Raw genomic sequence first — 14,286 nt, 5'->3', positions numbered from 1 at the left:
CACACCAAGCCTTGTTACCACATAGCCTGCCATTACACACCCCCTGTTGTTAGTCAGTAACCCTCCCTGTTAACAACTGTTCACCCTCTCAGCCTGATCGTTAGCAACTCCTTTGTCTGCCCAACCGTCTTTCTCTTTCTTTGGGCTCTATCCTATCGATTACTCCCTACCCCACCCACCTCCCTATTATCTGCATATAAATTGACATTTTCCCAGCCAATATTAATTCTGAGGAAGGGTCACCGGACCCGAAACGTTGACTTTTTTTCCTTCACAGATGCTGCCAGACTTGCTGAGCTTTTCCAGCAACTTTGTTTTTGAACTTTTACTGGTGCTTAAAGGGTAGCCATGGGGTCCTACACAATCAAATTTTGTATGCTGCAGCTCGTTTGTCCTTGACTAAACACTAGAACCATTGTGAACTGTGTGATTCATGTTGTAGACACACGAAAAGTTCAAAAGTACATTTCCACTAATTTGTGTTTAAATACAATAGCTGTGTATCAACTCCTAGTTGTAGCTATAATTTGATGCTTTTCATGCTGACCTGTTCTGTTGGAATCATTTGTACAAATCCCAATAGGTTTCAATTGCAACTTAGAACATTCTGAACAAAGATGTGTCACTTCATTCGAGAAAAAGAGACAGAAACACTTAGGCCTTTGATTTTTCAATCTTACTGTCAGCACCTTTCTTTCCAGTCTGAGGAGGAATTCTTGGAATGTTCGTACGTGTCTCTTTCTTACCCCAGCTACTTGTCTTCATTTCACTCTCCCCTTTTGGATTTATGGGTTGATCGAAGAAAGGTTTAATTTTATGAATGAGCTCATTATCGACACCTCTGCCATCTGTCAAGTTGTTCCAACTCTGCAAACTGTGTTATGACTTTGATGGAAATCGTGCACTGATAATCGAGCCCCACGACACCAGTGACACCATTGGTATAAATGTATTAAATCAATTATTAAAATGATCCGTTTTGCACAACTTTTCAAACTAAAAGAAACATCCATCACTGAAACTAGCCTGTTTATTATGGAAAAACTTACTCAGTGGCAAACACTAGTTAACTCCTAAACTGTGATCTAAAATTAAAATTCTATTCCTTTAATCTCCTACACAGGCACACTCATAAAACACACAGACAAGTCTCCTGCAGAGCTTTCTTTTAGGCATAAGCAGGGGGAAAAGAAAATCTGTCTGCAAAAAAACAAAGAATAGAATGTAATGAGTTCTCATGTCTACATGTTCTATCTATGGAGCAGAATTGCTGTCAGCTGTTGTTTGGTGATAGATGCTCAGTTTTGATTCCAACCAGCTTGGATTCAAGTCTTTAAAACATCATCTTTTTTTTTAGGTTTTACTAGGTAGTTTGAAATACTGTAGTTGAAACCTCTTACAGGTTCCCAGAAACTTGTACTGAAACAGGATTTCAAGAGACTCTTGCAGCTTCAGGGCATCGTCTTTTCGCTGAACCCTGTAAAACAGAATTCTTGGTCAAGACACGATTGATTGCTGGGCAACTATAACCATAGAGGCTTCCCTGTCCATTCAAAACCTGAGTTGTCTCGTAATTATGGCAATAAATCCCATCTCTTGTCTTCTTGAATGCTTTGCTTCTTAATGTTGGTGAATAGGAAAGAGTCAGCCACATTTTTCCATCTGGAGTCACATGTAGGCCAGATTGGGTAAGGATGGTGGATTTGCTTCTCTAGGGAATATTACTGAACTCTTGTTATGACAACCAACCATTAAGCTCACTTCCAATCCCAGATTTTATCGCATTTTATGTTTACAATTTATCGTGGTTGGGCTCAAACACGTTTCCCCAGAGCATTATCACTATGTCACAGCTTCACCTAATATGACGTGCAAGTGGACATCATTTTGCGTTGTATCAATGAAAATTATTTTATTTGATCATGATATTACTTTAGAGCTCTTTTCTGAATGATATTGTTATTTTTGGTTTGACAGTATTTTCTCTTAACATTGCTGTCCCTGACCACCACCAGCGTCTCCCCCACTACCATCGCTCACCCACCCCAATCAGTTATTCATGTGAATGATCCATAAATCTCTCAACCTTTCTGAGTAAGATTTCAACCTTACTAGAAGTAGATGGCTAGTTTGGACACAATACTTTCTCTACACATTTAAATGCTTTAGTTAAGTGCATAATCATGAGTAGAGATTTCTTCATCAGCCTCTACTGGATTTGAATGCTGCTTTTCATGGACTGTAATTTCCAGTAAACTGACTCAGCCCTCTATATATTTTCAGGCGTTATGCTGTGGAAGTCAGTTAGTTATCTGTGGCATACTTCCAAACTGCATCTATGAAGTGAAATTGTGACACAGTGAACCTTAACTACTGTTAAACACTCATTTATAGCATATAAATTGGACTTGGCAAAGGAGTTGGGACAGTTTGAATTATCCATCCTTTGGTCAACAAATGGTGCATGAAGAAATATGGTGAAATGAAGCCCTGGATTGTAACTGCTGTTTTATTTTATTTTTCCATATACTTTATATGCCATTGCTTGTTCTAATACTTCTGTAACTTGTCAATGATAATTGAAAAGCATCTGCATATTATTTGCTGGTGATATTCTTTCATTTCACTGTTAGTTATTTTAAAAATTGTGCATGGATCCCTTAAATTGCCAATGGTAACTTCAGAATCTCAGTAATGAGTGGTGACTACCCTGTTTTAATATATTTGCATCTCATTACCAGCTCACCTTGTTTATGCGCCACTTCAAGTTCTCCTCTTATTTTCTGAGAAACTAGGTGGTGCAAATTCCCACATACAAGTTAGACTGATGTCTACAGCTAGGCAATTCTTGTTCTGGACATCATGCAACTCTGTCTTCACCATATTGCCCCTGCATTGTCCTTGGCTACCATCCCCCTTCACCCTTCATCCATGCAAGTCAGCAGTGGCATGCTGTGAGCCTTTCACATCACTGTGCCTACTGTTGCACTAACTCAAGCACTGTTTTAGCCCTTCAACATTACACTTTGAAGCTCAGGATCACCTAGACTTATATGCTCTGCCAAGTCACTTTGCATGCAGGAGCGTATGTACATCTACACAGGAGGCATCTTATGACACTGAGCTTGCTTTCTCAGTATTCACTCACTTTGTGCTTGTTTGGAGGCTGCCAGCCTCTCTGTCTTGCATTGCTTTTATCAGAGAGGTAGGGAAACAGGCAGTTTGACATGATGGTGAAAGCTGAATAGCTGTAATGAAGGTAGGCAAACCAATGCATGGTGCCATTCTCCATCAAGGTTACATCAATGGACTGTTCCAGCAACTTACTAGGCATATATTTCAGACAAATAACGATGCCTGTAAGTCAAGGGGGAGTAGCCCTCAGTCGATTCAAGGAAGACTGCAATCATTCATAGGTAGTGCCACAGTGAGGACAGGGGTGCATCCATTTCTAGTCCAGGAGTTGGCCACTGTCAGTCACACACTTGGACCTACCCAAATCCAGGAACCCATGCTATTGCAGTCACAGGATTGTGCCACAGTCTGTCTTGTAGGTCAAACACAACCGGTCTGGGGATTACAGGTACATCAGTTGCATGCTGAGGAGAGATGGAACCAGATAGGGGGAGCACCTTGCATCTGATGGACAACCTGCACCTCAATCACATGACCAGAAATCGCATGACGACAGATTATAGTCCAACAAGTTTATTTGAAAACACAAGCCTTTGGAAGAAGGAGTGAGACTCCAAAAGCTTGTGTTTTCAAACAAACCTATTGGACTATAACCTGGTGTTGTGTAATTTCCGACCTTGTCCCCCCAGAACAACACCGGCACTTCCACATCAATCACATGAGCCTGAAGTTAAAACCTTGCCAAGTTGAATTGACAGTCAACTGTGCAATAACTGCATAAAATGGCTCATGCTGCAAATACATTGCTATTCTCTTTGCCGATGGAAGAAAACTTTTGGATTTTGAGCGCACTGCTTGGGATGATTGCACTAGTCATGACTTCAGTGATTCCATAATGCTACCCGTTTGGCTTCAATTTGCTGCCCTTCAGCAGGACGTTCATTGTTCAAGAAGCATAACTATTACAGTATGCCATGTCATGTCATGTCAGTTAAATAAATGTTTTCAGAGAAAAGCTCTTGAGCTTTTTGATTTCAGAAATGCATTCCGTGGCTAGCACTAGAAGACTGTCGTTTACAGATGTTTCACTGAACTGTTAGTGTGCAAGGACATGAGTCTTTGATTTGCAAATGTACCTTTTCTTTGGGGATTGGGAGGGTTGGTGGTGAAATGATGCTAACACGCTGGCATATTTGCTAAATTGTACTCCTACCGTGTTACATGAAATCTTTGTTCAACATAGATTTAGATTCTATGAGTTTTTTCAACATCATAGTCAAGTACTTCTCTGCTTAAGTATATTGCTTGTTATTGGTAATTTCTGTTGTAGATTTTGTCAAATTAATAAATTGTCTCATTTAATTATTTCTATTACAATTAAAACAATCTTACTATATATTCCTTAAATGGGAAATATATTTTATGAAAAAAGAAATCCCAAGCTCTTAAAATATATGGAAGATTTATAGCATTACTCAGGTTTAGTAAATTTGGCAGACTGTTTGGAGGAAGATAATTTTTATGGGCAGCTCCTTTCCCCGAGATGTTATGTCAATCGTATAGACCAAAGACTAAGCACTTTGTTGTTTGTCTAGCTTTAACTCAGCACATACAAGTACTCCTGATCTAAATTGGCGTTAAATAAAGACTAAAAGGTAGAAATACCTTCACTACAAACAAGCTGAATCTTAACCAAAACATTTTTATTTCCGTTGTTTTATCTCAACATCTCGGCTAGGACTTTTAAATCTGTTAGAGAATTTGCACTTCGGATTTGACAAGTCAAATTGAACGTTAAATGGTAGAGTGAACACAGCCAAGCTGCCTGAACTGTTAATGGTGTTGCTATGAGATGTCGTGGACCATATGCTTGTTATCAGACATGTGTAAACAGCGGATTTCTGAGTTCTGACATTCAGAAATTTATTTTTCTTTATTGTTTTTAACTAGGTTTGTTCATGACCTAGAGTTTTACTGTGCTGCAGTGACAACTGTGAGGCTTTTATTTCAATGACTACTTTTATAATGTATAGTTTATAACATTTTTATAAAGATTAACAAAGTTGTTACCTGAAATGGCAGGTTCAACAACTTGCGAAACTAGAACCTTTTTGCAACAATAATTTTGCTGTGTGCAGTGGCATTTTATTATTTAATCAGTAGTACTGAGTATAGTACTGAGCATTCTAGTCTGTGAAGTCACCAGATCTAACTCAAATTGTCAAATTAAATGTACAACATTATCATTACTGTTTTTATTATGCAGAATTTCTGGAAATACTGAATTGTTTTTCAACAGTCTGATGCAAATTAATAAGAACTGTATCACTTTACCTTTTCATTTATTATATAAAGCTGTTCAATTCAATTGGTCTCAAGCTACTTTCTGTCAAACTATGTGCAGTCCCAGGCAGGCCAGTTTCTGTTATGAATAAGGAAATCTAAGATGCAGGAAATTCTAAATGAAAATAATGGAAATAAAACATTATCAGCAAAACAACATGAGTATGGTAAGTACATTAAGATGCTTCCCAGGAATGTCATCAAACACATACTTTCACAAAGCCACATAAGATATTGGGACAGAAGACTGGAAGCTTGGTCAGTGAGGTATAAAGTTTATAGGGAGAGAGATTTAGGAAAGGAACCCCAGAGCTTGCGGCCTAGGCAATTGAAGGAATGACTGTCAATTCTGTAAGCAAAAAGCGAGAAACGTTTCTCTTAAAAATAGCTGAAACTGCCTCATTTTGGAACATTTTTACAATGACATTTTCGTCTATTAATTTGTGTTCACAGATATTAGCACTAGTTTTTGTGACCCCAGGTAATTTGTGATCTTCAGCATAATGTCAAGCTGCGTGCCTAGTACTGGAGTCCCTTTGGGACCGAATAACATCATTGAAGGTTTTCATAGATTTGCTAGAATAATGAACACTCTGGGTTTTGGCAGCATACAGCCAGGTGATTCAACATTCTGGGGAACCTCTTGCTTGCTGAACTGTCCAATTTTATACCAACGTTCTGCAAAACAATCTAGTCATCATTTCTTTGCTGCTTGGCTCACTTTGCTAACGCTGCTGAACCCACACTCATCCCACAACCAAGAATCCCTGCCGCCGCTGCTGGCCCATGAGTCCCGATCTGTCTGTAAATGTTACCTTGCCAGCACCACCTCCCATGAAAGGCGGGAGAATAACTTCATTGCTGCCAATTGCCCCCAACACCAGGGGAACAACCTCAGTGCCATCAGCCCTGAATGGTGGGAGAATGGCATGGCTGCTGTTGCCACCAGCCCCCAACACCAGGGGAACAGCCTCACAGCCATCACCCCTGTATGGTGGGAGAATGGCATGGCTGCTGTTGCTACCAGCCCCCAACACCAGGGGAATAGCTTCACTGCCATCAGCCCTGAATGGTGGGAGAATGACATCGCTGCTGTTGCTACCAGCCCCCAACACCAGGAGAGCAACATCGCTGCTGTCGGCCCTGAATGGTGGGAGAATGACCCCACTGCGACTGCTACTGCTACCTATATCAGTTTCCCCTAAAACACTTTGTTCCAAAGAGAACACCATTAACTTCTCCAAAACTTGGAGGAAAATTGCCTCATCCCTGGAACCATTTTGGTAAATCATCTTAAACTCTTTCAACGACCCTCAAGTGTGCTGGTGGAACTGGATGAAAGACTCTACTTGTAGCCCAACCAGTTCAAGATCAGAATGACATCCCTGCTTTTGTATTCAGTATCTCTATCTATGAAACTTCGTGGTTGCAAATGTTTTGTTACTGGCTTTCTTAACATGCCCTGCCACCTTCAAAGACCAATACCTGCTAACTCCATCACTATACACTTATTAGAGAAGTCATTTTGCCTGCCCTGTCCCTTCTTCCAAAATGTATCCCTTCATACATCTTTGTATTAAATTAGATCGAACATGTATCTAACTATTTTGCCAACCAATCTGTGCATGTTGATGTGGGTTTTGCCTCCAGTGGGTTGCTTAACTAATGTGGCAATGCTTATGTTATCTTTTGTGATGTGAGAAAGTAGGCGGGAATGATATGGATTGAATATCCAATGGATAGTAATTGCAGCTCATTAATGTACACAGGGACATCAGCATCTGTTCTAGTATTAAGCTATTCAAAGTAGCATCCTTTCAATAGTCCTATCTTTTGGTATCCAAAGTGAGAGAACGTGTAAGACATTTGTATCCTCGGGTCACATGCAGTATACAGTGATGATAAGATGAGCGTGTCTCTTAAAGATGTGCTGACTAAGAGACATAATTCAGAAGCCACACGACAACAGGTTTATTTGAAATCACAAGCTTTTGTTACTTGACCCAAAGGGAACTTTGAAAGTTTGCGATTTCAGATTAGATCCAGTCCAACTCCAGCACCTCCACATCACGAGAGAAGTTATATAATGCATATGTCCCGTTGCAGAAAGTTGATAACATCCTCATTCTCTCCTACATGTGTAAGTTTGGTATTTTGTAATGGCAAATTTTGTAATTTTACTTTGTGTTGCAATATCCAAGACACATATTAAAAAAAACCAATGGCCTCAGTACTGAATCTTGGAAAACATTGTCTGCAAGGAATCAGTGTATGTTTTCAAATGCTGTTTCTGAGGGGAAAGAAAAAATGCTTAGCTTAATCTTATCATGGGATAAGTACTTTTGGTTTTTGGAGGCACCTGTTTTCACTTTCATGTAAGGAGTTAAGATTTCCTTCCTTGATATTTTCTCTCAAATTTGGATTCTAAATACATATCATGTTTACAATAATTAATTAGATCAGATTAAGCTGAACTGTTTGATGCAATGAAACAGAATTCTGTCAGTAAGAGAACAACTGTATTTCTTGATGGTAATATATATCTCATCGCCAGAGATCCGAGATTAGATATTGCAGCTTTATATCACTCATGAATGATTAAATCAAAGTGGCATTTGATGGGAAACTACAGAATATGGAATTTGGAAAATGGAATATGCAATCAAAAACAAATAAACATAGGAGTAAATGAATGCAGCTACAACTTTGATTCACCGTATAATAGCTTACCTGTTGATCATGCAAATTATGGCTTTATCAAAACATAAACAAATAGAGTCATAGAGATGTACAGCATGAAAACACACTCTTCTATCCAGCTTGCCCATGTCAACCAGATATCCTAAATTAATCCAGCCCCATTTGCTTGCATTTAAACTCATATCCCTCTAAACCCTTCCTATTCATGTACATGACCAGATGCCTTTTAAATGTTATAATTGTACCAGCCTTCTCCACTTCCTCTGACAGCTTATTTCATACACACGCTACCCTCTGCATAAAAACGTTGTACTTTATGTCCTTTTTAAATCTTTCCCATCTCACCTTAAGCCCATATGCTCTAGTTTGTACTCTCCCATCCTGGGAAACAACTTTGGCTATTCACTTTATCCATGCCCATCATAATTTTGTAAACTTTTGTAAGATCACTCCTCAGCCTCCAATGCTCCAGGGAAAATAGCCCCAGTCTATTCAGCCTCTCCCTGTGGTTCAAATTTTCCAACCCAGGCAACATCCTTGTAAATTGTTTCCGAACCCTTTCAAGTTTAACATCTTTCCTATACCAGGGAGACCAGAATTGAATGCGGTATTCAAAAAGTGGCTTAACCAATGTCCTGTACTGCCACAACATAACATCCTAACTCCTTAACTGTCAGCACTGCCCAATAAAGGCAAGCGTACTGAACACCTTTTCACTACCCTGTACATCTGTGACTCTACTTTCAAGGGTGTGTAAACCTGCACTCCAAGATCTCTTCGTTCAACAACACTCTCCAGGACCCTAACATTAAGTGTATAAGTCCTGCCCTCGTTTGCCTTTCCAAAATGCAGCAGCTCACATTTATCTAAATTAAACTCCGTCTGCACTTTGAGGACCGATCAAGGTCCTGTTGTACTCTGAGATAACCTTTCTTGCTGTCTACTACACCACCAATTTTGGTGTCATCTGAAAAATTATTAGCTATACCTCCTATGTTCACATCCAAATCGTTTATATAAATGATGTAAAGCAGTGGACCCAGCACCAATTCATGCAGTACACAACTGATCACAGACCTCGAGTCTGAAAAGCAACCCCCTTCCATGACCCTCTGTGTCCAACCTTCAGGTTAGTTTTCCTTCCTATAGTGTCTGTCAATAAGCTGCCGGTCCTGTCCATCCCTAAGCCATGTTTCTGTGATAGCTATGATATTCTAGTCCCATGTTGTCAAACATGCCCTGAGTTCATCTCCCTTACGAGCAGTGGGTCCACTGCTTTACATCATTTCTATAAACGATTTGGTTGTGAACATCGGAGGTATAGCTAAAAAAATTTCAGATGACACCAAAATTGGTGGGGTAGTGGACAGCAAAGAAGGTTATCTCAGAGTACAACAGGACCTTGATCGGGCCTCAAAGTGCAGACGGAGTTTAATTTAGATAAATGTGAGCTGCTGCATTTTGGAAAGGCAAACCAGGGCAGGACTTATACACTTAGTGTTAGGGTCCTGGGGAGTATTGCTGAACAAAGAAATCATGGAGTGCAGGTTCACACATCCTTGAAAGTGAATCACAGATGTCCAAGGCCTCTTGCCTTAAAATAAATGCAGTTTAATTTATCAGTCCTACCTCATCCTCTGCCTTGCTCTTCCTTCCCTTGACTGTTTGACTTGCTCTTTTTCTCAACTCTACCAGCCTCAGACTTATCTCTTTTCTCACTATCTCTTCGGGTACCACTACCCCTATCACTGTACTTTAACAGTCGAAAAATAGTGCTTGGAGACCATGGGAACTGCAGATGCTGGAGAATCCGAGATAATAAAGTGTGGAGCTTGATGAACACGGCAGGCCAAGCAGCATCTTAGGAGCACAAAAGCTGACGTTTTGGGCCTAGACCCTTCATCTGTTGTGTTCATCCAGCTCCACACTTCATTATCCCAAAAAATAGTGCAGCCTTACTACTGTAAAAACACTGCTCTGGGATAATTTAGTACCTATGTTTTACATCTAAAAAAAATCAAGAGACAGATATCAGTAAAACCTACATAAAAAGATCCATCACCTTACTCATGATTGTAGATTTAATTTTTAATTGAAGTAAGGCAAATTTTAATGACATGAGACAAGAACTTTCAAAAGTTGATTTGACTAGACAGTCTGCAGGTAAAAGGATGTCTGACAAGTGGGACATGTTCAAGAGTGTGATGATGAGAGTGCAGAGGCATTTTACTCCTGTTACAGTGAAGGGTAAGGTTGGTAAGATTAAGGAACAATGGATGAATAAAGATATTGAGTTTCTAGTCAAGAATAAAAAAGAATTGGTTCAATTGAAACCCGTAATCAATATAAAGAGTGTAGGGACATTCTTAAGAGAGAAATCAAGAATAGAAAGAAGGGAGGTGAGATAGCATTGGCAGATAAGGTTAAGGATAATCCAAAATATTCTACAAATACATTAAAAGCAAGAGGGTAACCAGAAAGAAGGTGGGGCCTCTTAATGATCAAGGAGGTCGTCTTTGAGTTGTATCCAAGGCATGGGAAGAGATACTAAATGAATATTTTGCATCTGTTTCTCCTGTGGAGAAAGAAATGGAGTCTAGAGAATGCAGAGAAATGAACTTTGATGTTTTAAAACTAGTTTACATTACAGAAGGTGGAGGTTCAGGAGTCTTTAGAGAATATAAAGGTGGATAAATTTCCAGGACCTAATCTGATGTATCCCAGAACATTGCGGGAAGTAAAGGAGGAAATTACGAGAACCCTTGCAGAATATTTGTGTCATTTATGACTACAAGTGAGGTGCATGATGACTGAAGAGTGGCTAATGTTGTACCTTTGTTTAAGAAAAGTTGTAAGAATCTTGATAGTGTAAATGATGAGAATTGTTTTCAGTGGCTAAGACTCCAGCTTCATAAGACAAGTTTAAGATATAGGTAGTTCTCCTGTAATGCGATAGTTGTGTTCTTGCATGACCTCACGCTATAGAAAATTGCCATGGAAAGTTGCGTTATAGGGAAATCGGTATAGAAAATCACTATACCAGTACAGCAGCAAGTTTGCGATATCCAAACAGTGTCCACTATTCATCATTACAGCCAATGTGTGTTCTCCCAACACATGTTATAGTAGAAATTAGAACAAATCTAAGGGATGGTAGGAAGAAAGGAAATTGGCGTGAGTATTTCAAAAAAGTATACATGAACAGAGGGAGCAAAAATTTGTTTTGATTTATTGTTGTCTCATGTACCTAAGCACAGTGGAAAATTGTTGGTGCATGTTCAAGCTTCTGTATCTTCTGCCTGATGGAAGAGATTGGAAGAGTGTATAACTGGGGTGGGAGGAGTCTTTGATGATGCTGACAACGAGAAGTGTAAATTGAGCCTATGGATGGGAGGTTCGTTTCTGTAATTCTGTAATGGTCTAAGCTGTACACACAGCTTTCTGCAGCTTCTTACTGTCCTGGGCACAGCAGTTGTCATACCAATCTGTGATGCACCCAGATAATATGGTTTCTATGGTGCATCTGTAAAAGTTGGTGAGGGTATGGACGTGCCACATTTCCCAAAACGCTTGTGGAAGAAGAGGCGTTGTTGTGCTTTCTTGACCATCGCATCGACACAGGAAGACCAGGACAGATTTGTTATTGTCATTCTTAGGAACTTTATACTGTTGACCCTTTCCACCTCAGCTCTGTCAATGTAGATAAGGATGTGTCTTCTTCCTTTCTTCCTGATGTCAATGATCAGTTCTTTTATTATGCTCATATTGAGAGAGAGATTGTTATCATTGCACCACGACACCAAGCCTTGCTATCTCCTTCCTGTATTCTGACTTACTATTTTTGAAATCCGGCCTACAGCGGTGATGCCATCCATGAACTTGTAGATGGCATTTGTGTGGAATTTGGCCACACAGTCGTGGGTGTACAGGGAGTACAATAGGGGGCTGAGTATGCCTCGATGCATGGTGCCATTGTTAAGGATTATCATGGAGGAGGTGCTGTTGTCTATCTTTAATGATTGCAGTCTGTGGGCCAGAAGGCTGAGGATCCAGTTGCAGAAGGTGGAGCTGAGACCTAGGTCTTGGAGTTTTGAGACCAGTCTGATAGAGATTATGATGTTGAAAGTACTGCTGTAGTTGATGAGTAGGAGCCTGACATAGGTATCGTTGTTATCCATATGTTCTAGGGATGAGTGTAGAACTAGGGAAATGGCATCCACTGTGTAAGTCCATAGACTCCTGAAGGTGTAGGTACTGATAGATACAATGTAGGTCAAGAAAATATTTGGATAATTTGCTTTATTGGCTGAGACCTGGAGTTATCTGAGAGGGAAGGCTATGCTACAGCTGCATAAAATAGGAATTAGAGCTCTGAGTACAGTTTTAGTTCCTGCAAAGGATGTGGTCACATTCGGGGTTACAAAAGCGATTAACAAAGAATTGTCAGGAATGGAAAATTTTAATTCCAAGGAATGATTGGTTAGGCAGGAATTTGTTTTCTTGGGTACAGAGAAGACCGATGAGACGATTGAGGTGCATAAAATTATAAGGATTGAGCTAGGGTTGATTGGAAAGAATTATTCCCATTAGCAGAGTGGCCAGTTATTGGGGCATATGTTCAAAGTAACAGACAGAGAGATGAGAGGGGAAGTGATGAATGTTTTTCAAGCAAAGTGTGTTGAGTGCATGGAACTCATTGTTTGAAATAGCAGTGAAAACAGAACTCCTCACTGTATTTTTTAAAAATGGATGTGCAGTTAAGCCTGTTATCACAAAGGCAATAGCTGGAAGGTAGGATAATCTGCATAATTCTTAGCGGGAGAGATGCAAGGGACTAAATACCCTCCCTTGTGTTTTTCAAACTTTTTCCTCTATTTCTGAGACTATTTGGTTTAGGCAAATGTTGGCAAGTGTGTATTTTCAACAGTAGTATTAATTCGACATTCTGAGACCAACAAGCAGAGAATTGAGTATTTAGATTGTTCACTAACCATTCACTTCCATATCCAGAACTTTCTATTTTAATCGTTGCCGGTCTCTGTTGCCACAGGAGGAAACATTCTGAGAAACAAGTAATGCTGATGATTGGGTGCTGAAACTCATTAAGTGCATTGACAATTCAATGAGGTTAGGTATTACTAAAGATGGCAGTAGCTCCATTAAGTGTTTAACAAGTAGTTTTTCTTTTAAGTAGCCAATAGTCATTAGTAAATGTATTTCCAGTATTTGTTTTCATTTTGAATGTTAAGCATTAGCAGTTTACTTTTGATAGAGTTAGTACAGAACACAAAGTTAATGTTCTCAAGAATATAACATGCAGCTTTGATCATTTAAGTTTTTAATGTTGAACTTTCTCTGAAACAAATAATTGTTAGATTGATCCTGCTAGATTTGAAGATATGCAGTACAACTTCAATAACACTGCTGATGGTTTAAAAACATTGACAATTCACTGTTGTTAGACATTGATAATGTTAGAAATCTGTTTGTAAACTTGAACAAATCAATTTCAGATTGTTTTATTCTTTTGTTTTTTATCCTTTTCAATTGTTTATTGGTTTTTGATTATGACAGTTAGAGTGCTTAATTTCTCAAGTCCAGTATCATTTAAGAGTAGCAAGCAGAATTTTACTGCTGACCTTTCCTGCATACCTGCATTTACTTCAGACATTAATTAAATGTAAAAGTGAATTGAATTACTAACTGTAACATTAAAATCCCATCTTTAGATCAGACAGCTAGCAAAATGTATTAACAAATTAATCCAAAAGAAAGATGCTGTGGATGCTGGAAACCCAAAATAATAAATGAAAATTCTGGGAAAGCTCAGTAGATAAGCAGCATCTGAGGAGAGACGGAGTTAACGTTTCAGGTCAATAATCTGTTAATTAGAATACCAATGAAAGCCATGACCTAAAATGTTAACACATTTTCTCTGCCCAAGAAGCTGCCTGATCAGCTGACCAATTAATCCATAGTTTTAAAAATGTTTACTTTTGATGTGTCTGTCAGTCAACAGCATGTAATGTTATAAGGGGTAAACATATTTAATCTCACCCATGCGTACTTGCATGCATAAATGCACACACAAAATCCAATTTTGCATTA

General features: G+C 39.2%; 1 protein-coding gene across 5 annotated transcripts in view; it reads left to right on the top strand.

Moving 5' to 3' along the window:
* Nucleotides 1-14,286, top strand: part of ppp4r4 (protein phosphatase 4, regulatory subunit 4) — a 228,028-nt gene that overhangs the window by 107,681 nt on the left and 106,061 nt on the right. The gene's annotated exons all lie outside the window — the stretch shown is intronic.

The sequence above is a fragment of the Stegostoma tigrinum genome, chromosome 10 (assembly GCF_030684315.1).
Source record: "Stegostoma tigrinum isolate sSteTig4 chromosome 10, sSteTig4.hap1, whole genome shotgun sequence".
Lineage (NCBI taxonomy): Eukaryota > Metazoa > Chordata > Chondrichthyes > Orectolobiformes > Stegostomatidae > Stegostoma > Stegostoma tigrinum.
Note: the sequence above shows the minus strand (reverse complement) of the source record. Positions and strands in the feature narration are given on the sequence as shown.